This window comes from Nannospalax galili, unplaced genomic scaffold (genome assembly GCF_000622305.1).
Source record: "Nannospalax galili isolate Female #2095 unplaced genomic scaffold, S.galili_v1.0 scaffold2681, whole genome shotgun sequence".
Classification (NCBI taxonomy): Eukaryota; Metazoa; Chordata; class Mammalia; order Rodentia; family Spalacidae; genus Nannospalax; species Nannospalax galili.
The window spans coordinates 162834-172647 of NW_008344499.1; positions in this window are offsets into that span (position 1 = coordinate 162834).

The window sequence follows — 9814 nt, forward strand, 5'->3', positions numbered from 1 at the left end:
ATGTTGGGAACTGAACTCAGATCCTCTAGAGGAACATCAAGTGCTCTTAACCACTGAGTCATCTCTCCAGCCCTAAATTTTCTCTTTTAAAAATATCTTGTTTCCAACAAATGTCACCATAACAAATTCTAGAATCTTACAAAACATAAATGAGATTCTAGGGACATCATTTGGCCTCCAGTTTTCAAACCTGAACTTGTCCTTGCACTGGACAAAATTTCCTATGGAACATGACTCTAGTTCTAGAGCTCAAACACAAGACCCATCTATGAGGCTGGTGTAGGTCACACCCTTGCTACAAAAGTGGTTCCTTTGGTCACATACTTAACAACAAGTAAAAGTTGCTGAAGATATAGCCATGCCCTCAGTTAGCATTTCCAGAGTATTGTGAGTGCTTCATTTACAGCATAACATCCAATTAGTAGGTCCAACTTTGACCAGTGGCATAATTCTTATGGTCCCTCAATTCACTAGACTTGCATTTAAAATTACAGTGGTGGGCCAGTGAGATGACATAGCAGGTAAAGGCACTTGCTGCCAAACCTGACAACCTGTGTCCAATCCCCAGGTCCTCCATGGTGAGTGGAGAACATTGACTCCTGAAAGTTGTCCTCTGACCTCCACAGGTACATGTGCATGCATGTGTCCACACAGACACAGACATACACATACACACACACACACACACACACACACACACACACTCACAATGTAACTTAAAAAATAGTGCGTGACACTCGCCTTTGATTCCAGAACTCAGGAGGCAGAGGCAGGCAGATCTCTGTGAGTTCAAGGCCAGCCTGATCTACATAATGAGTTCCAGGCTAGCAGGGCTAACCCTGTTTCAAAAAATAAAATAAGGGTCTAGATCGAAGATGGTGGTAGCTGTGGTGTGTGCCCCTGAATATCTTGGCTTCTGGGCCAGCCACACTGCTCACAGGAGAGCTCAGCTCCGGCCCTCATCTACTTCATGGTGCTGCCCAGGGTGGGAGTGAACATAGTTTCCTGAAGTTGCACCACAGAGAGCACTAATGACTTGAATTCATTGCCTACTCCCATCTCCACGTTGGGACGCGCCCTTTCCCTGAGGAGATGGTAGCCATACCCTCTTCCACAATCTTTATATGAATCTGCTTCAGACTGGCTAGAAGATGAGAAAACAGAACCTGGACCTTCACCCAGGCAACAGGGGCCACAGCAGTGGTTTGGACCATTACTCTATATGTGGACCAGGGAAGTGTACAGGACATTAAGCTCATCAAATGGTGATCATTCTATCAATCTTCCATGCCTTTACTTCTGGGATGAGATGGTTTAAATAAATAACTTAAAATTTTTTAAATTAATAATAATAATAAAGTAGTGTTGGGGATGTGGCTCAGTGGTAGATTGCTTGTCTAGAATTCACAAAGCTCTGGGTTTATTCCCCAGCATTGAAAAAAATAACAATAAAATTAAATTAAAATGCTCATTGGGGAACTACACCATGGTGAATCCCTGAAATTATGCCAGTGTTGCCATCTGCTTTGCCCAAGGTCACTTAACAAGTCATCATGTGCTGCCTACCTGATGCAAATGATCTGCAAATCCACATCACAATCTTCTTGTGTCTCAGAACACCCATTTTACAATTGAGAAAATTGAAGTCAGAGAACTCAACTGTCCTGCCCAAGCCTATACAGCTTCAAAGCAGTTCAGTCCTTGACTAAGAATTCCACACCTTCAGCTGCCACATGGCCTTCCTAGTTTGGACCTCATTTTGCAGTCTGTCTAGGATTTATAGTCCCCACTGCAAATGGAAATGTGGATTTCATCCTTGGTCAGAGCTGCATTTGCCAATGCCTGTCACTGTTCTTGAAACTTAAAGTTGACAATGGGGAGACAAAGTAGAGGCTGTCTAAGGCTGACATTTTTGGGGGGAGAGGTGAACATTTTTAATATGGTCACATAATCTGTTCTAGAGTATATAAGGCATCTGGCAATTGAATTAGACAAAAAATTTTAGCTGTGCATGGTGGCACATGCCTTTAATCCCAGCACTTGGGAGGCAGAGGCAGGCAAATCTCTGTGAGTTTGAGGCCAGCCTGGTCTACATAGAGAGTTCCAGGCTAGCTGGGGCTACAGGGAGACCCTGTCTCAAAAAGACCAAAAAAGAAAAAAGAAAAAAAAGAGGAGAGAGCCAGGCTTGGCGGTGCATGTCTTTAATCCCAGCACTCAGGAGGCAGAGGCAGGTGGATCTCTGTGAGTTCAAAGCCAGCCTGGTCTACATAGTAAGTTCCACGTCAGCTGGGACTACAGAGAGACCCTGTCTCAAAAAGACCTAAAAAAAAACCCAAAAGATGGAAGGAGAGAACTGACTCCCGAATGTTGTCCTCTGACCTCTACACACAGGCACACAACACACACTTCAAACGCACAATAATAATAAATAAAATTGTTTTAAAAAATAGGAACTGGAAGAGGCTGGAGAGGTGACTCAGAGGTTAAGGGTATGTACTGCTCTTCCAGAGGACTGAGTTCAGCAACTACATCAGGCGGCTCGAAACTGCCTGTAACTCCAGCTCCTGGGGGATCCCCCACCTCTGGTTTCCACAGACACTTACCTGCATATACCACATGCAAACACACACATAAACACATAATTAAAAATAAAAAATAGAAGAAAATATTTTAAAAATAGAAAAGGTGCTGGAGAAATGACTCTACATTTAACAGTACTGGTTGCTTTTGCAGAGGACCCAGGTTCAGTTTCCAGGATCCACATGGCAGCTAACAACCATCTGTAACTCTAGTTCCAGGCTACACACTGCCCTTTCCTGGCCTCTTCAGGCACCAGGTCTGTATATAATATACATATATGGGAATAAAACAGTCATACACATAAAAAGACCAAGTTGGCCTCAAATTTACAGAGCTCCACCTGCCTGTGCCTCCCGAGTGCTGGGATTAAAGGTGTGTGCCACCACATCCAGTTTTTTAAAGAAAGGGGGGAAAATAGGGCCAGTAAGATGGCTTATTAAATAAAGGCAAACACACCAGCCTGGTGTCCCGAGCTTGATCCCTAGAATCTTCATAAGGGCAGGAGAGAACCAACTCCACAAAGCTGTTCTCTGACTTCCATAAGTATGCTATGCCCCACATACATCCATGCACCCACCTACACATGCATATCATGCACATACACACACAATTAATTAGTTACAATTAAAATAAAACCTACGCCTTCAGCTAGAAGCAAGACCACACACTATAATTCTAGCATTTGGGAGCAAATTTGAGCCCCATCTGGTCTACATATCGAATTCAAGGCCAATCAGGACTTCAAAGAAATACCCTCTCACAAAACACAATAAAACAAAACAACAAAATAACCTTAAATATGCAGTTAGCATCAGATTCTGAAATAAAAATGTTAGGCTCACATTCCATTCACCTAACTCTGTTTTTTCATATAAGAAGCTCTCCAACATGAATAATAACGCCAAGCTTTTCTGCCATTGGTCCACTATTGCTGTTAAGTAACGTAAATCCATCTGGAAAATAAAAGACACAGTACTAATCAGCTACCTGCTATACTGACAGACAAGCAGGGGGACGACCTGGCCTTTCGCCTAAAGAGATAATTAAACGACTGGACTGTTTCAGTTTGTGTCAAAAGTCACCTGCCCCCCTTGATCCTTACTTCAGTTAAGGTGCATCATGGGCCTCAGGGGTCATGGGAGAAGAGGGGTAGGGCAGGGGAGAAATTTCAGTCCTCCTTGAAGTGTGAAGTGTTTGTTTTCCCCTAGACATCTCATCTCACTTCCTCTCCAGTGAAAATCTACCCTCCATATTCCCTCATGAAAGTACCCTAGCATTCTTCAGATGCCCTCCCAAAACTTCAAGGAACTCAACACAGAACTCAGAACATTGCTTTTTAAAAGGCTTCCTTCCGGCAGTAAATATCATGCATGCAGCAAAATGTGCTGGGTGGTGAGACTTTATGTAGGTATTTCGGTTTTTGTTTTTTGTTTTTTTTCAAGAACTTTGTGGCCTTACTTTTTTCTTTTTCTTTTCTTTTTTTCCTCCCTTTAATTTCTTGAGTCAGGGTCTCATTATGTAGCACTGGCTGTCATGGAACTTGCTTTGTAGACCAGGCTAGCCTCTAACTCACAGAGATCCTCTGGCCTCAGTCCTTGAATGCGGTGATTAAAAATATGCACGACCAACAGGCGTGGTGGCTCACGCCTTTAATCCCAGCACTTGGGAGGCAGAGGCAGGCGGAGCTTTGTGAGTTTTTACTTTTGCAGTGCTGCAGGGATTTGAACCTCTTTTACACGCCAGGCAAGCTTTCTGCTCCTGAGCTACATCCCTAGCATAGATACAGAGTTCCAATCTGTTAGTGTCAGAATCTAAATCTCTATATGGTTGAAAAATCAAAATCTTAATCATAGTCACGTTCATTAAAAGTCACAGGGCTTTGTTTAACCCTTCAAACACCTATTCCTCCTTTGTTCCCCACCGGTAGATATCACCAGGAATGGAAGATCAGAAGATTCCATGTATGCAAAAGAGGTTTTAATCTGATCTAGGAGGCCCTTGGAGAGTTCTACTAGTTTAAAACTTCCCTCTTATCTTTTCTGTCCCTCCATACCACGGGACGTACAACAAAATCTGGAATTCCCTTCATGCAGTTTTGGTGTCACCTTCAGCTTCAAGGCCCTGAGGCCCCACTGATTTCAAAGTGATTAGGCAGAGCTGGAGATAACCCTTGGGGGGAGTCGGGGAGACAGGGGACAGAGCCACTATCTCAGGAATTCTGACCCCATCTTTGTTGATATGGCAAAAGTATTTTTATCCTAATTTAATAAATCAGAAATCTTGGGGATGAGGAAAACTGTCACCAGGATGTCAAACAGCTGTGGACAGGTCAGGTGTGCTGGGGCATGCCTTTAACCTCAGCACTCACGAGGCAGAGGCAGGCAGATCTCTGTGAGTTAGAGGCTAGCCTGGTCTATATAGCGAGCTCCAGGCCAGCTGGGGCTAAGGAGAGACTGTGTCTCAAAAATACAAAAAAGACAAAAAAAAAACCAGCTATTGGTAAAAGCACTGATTCTGAGGGACTCCTGACAACTGCTCCTCAGCTAATATAACCATGAAATGAAAATATTTGCCATTACAATTTGAAGATGGTACAGACACAAGGCATGAGCTGCTCCTTGTAGACATGACTAAACATGGTGGCACTGCTCTTCGATTTGCAGGTACATCTGTTGGAACCTGATGGTGTGGAAGGCGTTTCCTCAGCCCTGCCAACCTTACAACAGTGCTCAGAGCTGAGGGCAGAGGAAACATATTTGGGCTGTGCAGGATGTAAAAGTCCTTGGGTATAGGTGGATCCAGTTGCCATCAATAAATGAGTATGACTTTATCTATATTCAGAGTAGATGTGCAATAGGCCAAGAGTGGAAGGTGGGGGCCTAGGGAGATGGCTCAGTGGTTAAAGCACTTGCCATGCAAGCATGAGGGCTGGAGTTCAGATCCCCAGAACCCACACAAATGCCCCCTAGGCATGGCCACCCACCTGTATGTCCAGCCTTGGAAGACAGGCAAGGGAATTCCAGAGCAAGCTGACCAGCAAGACTAGCCATATGGGAGAGCTCTGGGTTTGATTGAGAGAGACTGCTTCAATGAATAAGGTAAAGGAGTAATGAGACTGATTCCCAACATCAACCTTGTGACTCCACATATGTGCATATGTGCCGATGCATATGCACCACACACACAGAAATGGAAAAAGGAAAAAAAACCTGAAAGAGGGACCTGGTTCCATTTAAGGGGAACCTCTTGCTTTCACCAAATGCTGGAGGGGGCTGACTAGAAGGGGCACTCTGGGCATGTTGAGGACATATGCTTACCATGCATATTGTTGTTATGTGTCTGAGCAGTAACCATGCATTGTTCTTTTGGAAACAGAGAATAAAACACTAATTTTCTCTCCACAGCTTCCACTGATACTCTGTTCTGGGCCCCAGTTCCTGTGCTCACAGTCTTTCTGGGCTGGTGGCCTTGACTGATGAACACTAAGTAGCAGGCACTTGATTCAGTTCATCTCCTCATTTGCACATTTGCAACACGAGGTGAGTTTGTTTGTTTTTTTTTTTGTTGTTGTTTGTTTTTGTCTTTTTGAGACAGGGTCTCTTTGTAGCCCCAGCTATCCTGGAACTCACTACGTAGACCAGGCTGGCCTCGAACTCACAAAGATCCGCCTGCCTCTGCCTCCCAAGTGCTGGGATTAAAGGCGTGCGCCACCACGTCCAGCCTTGTTTGTTTTTAAGCAGGGTCTCCTGGAACTCATTATGCAGACCAGGCTGGCCTCTGTCTCACAGAGATCTGCCTATCTCTGCCTTCTGAGTTCTAAAGGCATGTGCCACCACACTGTGGCAGGAACTTTGAACAGGTAGTCACATCACATCCACAGTCAAGAGCAGAGAGAAAGGAACACATGCATGGTTGGTACTCTGCTCTTGTTCTCCACCTTACACAGTCCAGGTCCCCAAACCAAAGAATGGTGTAATCCATTTTCAGGCTAGTTAAGGCAATCCACAGACATGTCCCCAAGCCAAGTGGATCTAGACAATCCTTCATTGAGACTCTGGTCCCTGGTGATTCTAAATTGTGTTAAGAATTATGCCAGGTGTAGTAGTGCATACCTTTAATCCCAGCACTCAGAAGGCAGAGGCAGGTGGATCTTTGTGAGAGTCAAGCCAGCCTGGTCTACATAGTGAGTTCCAGGCCAGTTCAGGCTACAGGGAGACCCTGCCTCAAAATGACAAAAAAAAAAAAAAAAAAAAAAAAAAGTCATTGCATCACAGCTTCTGTAGTAGATCCAGAAGTTAGGTGATAGATAGTCTCTGGCTATACCACCCCAAACATAATTTATCTCTTCTGAATTTGGATGATACCAAGTTTTCTCCTTTTTCAGGGAGGAGGTACCTTAAAAAAAAAAACTTTATTAAGAATTTCATACATGCTATGTGCATGTATGATCAAATACATGTGTTTTGATCAAATCCATGCCCACTCCCTCCCCTCCAACACCTCCCATATCTCCCCATCATTTTTTTCTGACAGCTTTTTCTTTCTTTCTTTCTTTTAAATTTTAAATGGGGCTTTTTGCTACTCTAACATTCCCCCCTCTGAAGAGGTAACCCTAAAATCTTTTAGGGATTAGCTAAGACATTTTTGGCCTTTGGAACATAGTATGTTGCTAAGAGGCACAAGGACATTTTGACTTTTAGCCAAGAAACTGGCTACTTTTCTTTGGGGTCTTTTTTACCCTAATTGCCTAGCCAGTTCCTACCTCCTAGTCTTATCACACCATCCTCTGAAGAGGTTACCCAAATTTGCAATATAGAATTGGGATGCAGACCACTCTGGCTTCATCCATGCTGAACAGGGATGCAGGGTGAAGCAGGAGGTACCTTTTTAAGGGCAATTCTCATGTTAAGTATGATGCTTACACCTGTAGTACCAGCACTCGGGAGGCTGAGGCAGCAGGATTGTCAGAGTCTGGCCAACATTTGAGACCTTATCTCAAAAAATAACAAAGAACAGTTATTCAGAAATTCCAAGTGTTCCTTGTCTGACTGCACCCCTCCCCCATTTTGTTTTTTGTTTTGTTTTGTTTTGTTTTGTTTGAGACAGTCTCTCTGTAGCTCCAGCTGGTCTGGAACTCATTATGTAGACCAAGCTGACCTCTGTCTCTCATATTGCGTACCTCTGCCTCCGGAGGGCTGGCATTAAAGGCTAGCATGGCTACACTCAGCTTGGCCTTAAACTCTTGATTCTCCTGCCTTCCCTTCCCAGGAGCTGGGATTACAGGTATGCACCAGCCTGCCCAGCACCAGACACTTCCGACAGAAACTTGCTTTCTTCTTATTTAAGAAAGATTTTATTCCAGCACTCAGGAGTCAGAGACAGGAGAATCCCTAGTTGGAGGCCAGTCTAGTCTGCATTTCAAGTTCAAGGCCAGCTAGGGATACGTAGTTGAGACCCTACCTCAAAAATAAGCCAGGCATGGTGGCCAGCCGGGTCTACATAACAAGTTCCAGGACAGCTAGGGCTACAGGGAGACCCTGTCTCAAAAGAAAAGGGTGGGGGTGGACATAGTTCAGTGGTAGAGAGCTTGCCTGCCTGGTTAAGGCCCTAGTTCAATTCCCAGCACTGCCCAAAACAAAAAAGTCAGATATGGAGGCATCTGCTTGTAACTTCGACATTTCAGATGCTGAGACAGGATTGCTGTGAGTTTAAAGTCAGCCTGGGGCTGCATACCCTAAAAACAGAAGGAAGGGAGGGAGGAATGGAGGGAGGGAGAGAGAAAGAAAAGAAAGATTTCACCTAGGTGTGCATAGTTCTTGGAAGGCTGAGGCAGGAGGATCACTAGTTCAAAGCCAGTCTTGACTGGGCTTGACTCCACCTATAACTAAATAGCTATATATATATATATATAGCTATTTAGTTAGTTAGTATTAATGATTGTATTAATGATAGTATTAATGATAGTATTAATGATTGAACCCGGGTCCTTAAATGTGCTAAGCACATGCTCTACCATTTCCATATCGTAAGCCCTGTAAGCTTTACTTATTTATTTTTGAGACAGGGTCTCACTATGCAGCCCTGGCTGGCCTGAAACTTGCTATATAGACTAGACTAGCCTTGAACTCATAGAGATCCACCTGCCTCTGCCTCCTGAGTGCTGGGATTAAAGGCATGCACTACCACACCTGGCCTTGTAAGCTTTATTTCAAAGATTTGTTTTTAATACTTTTATGTATGTATGTATGTTGTGTGTGTTGTATGTCTTTGTGAGTGAATGCCACATGTGTGCAGTGCCCACAGAGTCCTGGAAGAGGGTGTTGATTCCCCCAGAGCTGGAGTTACAGGCAGTTGTGAGCTGCCTTATACGGGTTCTGGAAGCCAAACTTGGGTCTTCTGGAAGAGCAGCAAGTGTTCCCGAGCCCTCTCTCCAGCCCGTAAGCTTTATTTCAAAAGAAACAATTATTTGATGAGCTAAAAGTTAATTAAGTAGACAAAGTATCCAAGCCTCTGCTCAGCTTAGATTGTTCCTCCATACGATTTTTCATTTTATATTTCATGGGAATTAACTAACATTAGGTACAGATGCAAATGGACACCATGAAAACCGTTTCTTGTTTTCAAAATTACACTTATTTGTTTATTTATTTATTTATTTATTATTTTCTGTGTAAGAGAGGGATGAGTATGTGCATGTAAGTATACATGCCACAGTAGAGGTGCAGAGATCAAAGGACAACTTGTAGTAGTTCTTTCTTCCATGTGGGCCCAGGGGATCAAACTCAGATTGTTAGACAAGTGCCTTTATCTCAGCCATATTTCCAGCCAAGAAACTTTTTTATTATTATTATTACATAAGAATTGTGTACAGGGTTACATGAAAAAAGGATATTAATAGTCCCCCCCCTCCCCTTTGCTAGGAGTCAATCTCAAGGCCTCATGCAAGTGCTCTACTGATGAGCTACACTCCCAGCTCCTGAGTATCCCTTTAAATGACAACCAGGGACAGTGGCATAGAGTTACATATTCGAACTCCCTGGTACACATCAATAGTACCAGCACTTGGAAAGCTAAAGCAAGAGGATTGTTCCAAGTTCCAGATCAGCCTGGGCAAATAGTGAGTTCAAGGGCAGTCTAGGCTGCATAGCAGGATCCTGTCTCAAAAATTAAAAAAGAAGAAGGGAGTGAGGGAGGGAGAGAGGGAGGGAAGGAGGGAGGGAGGGAGGGAGAGAGG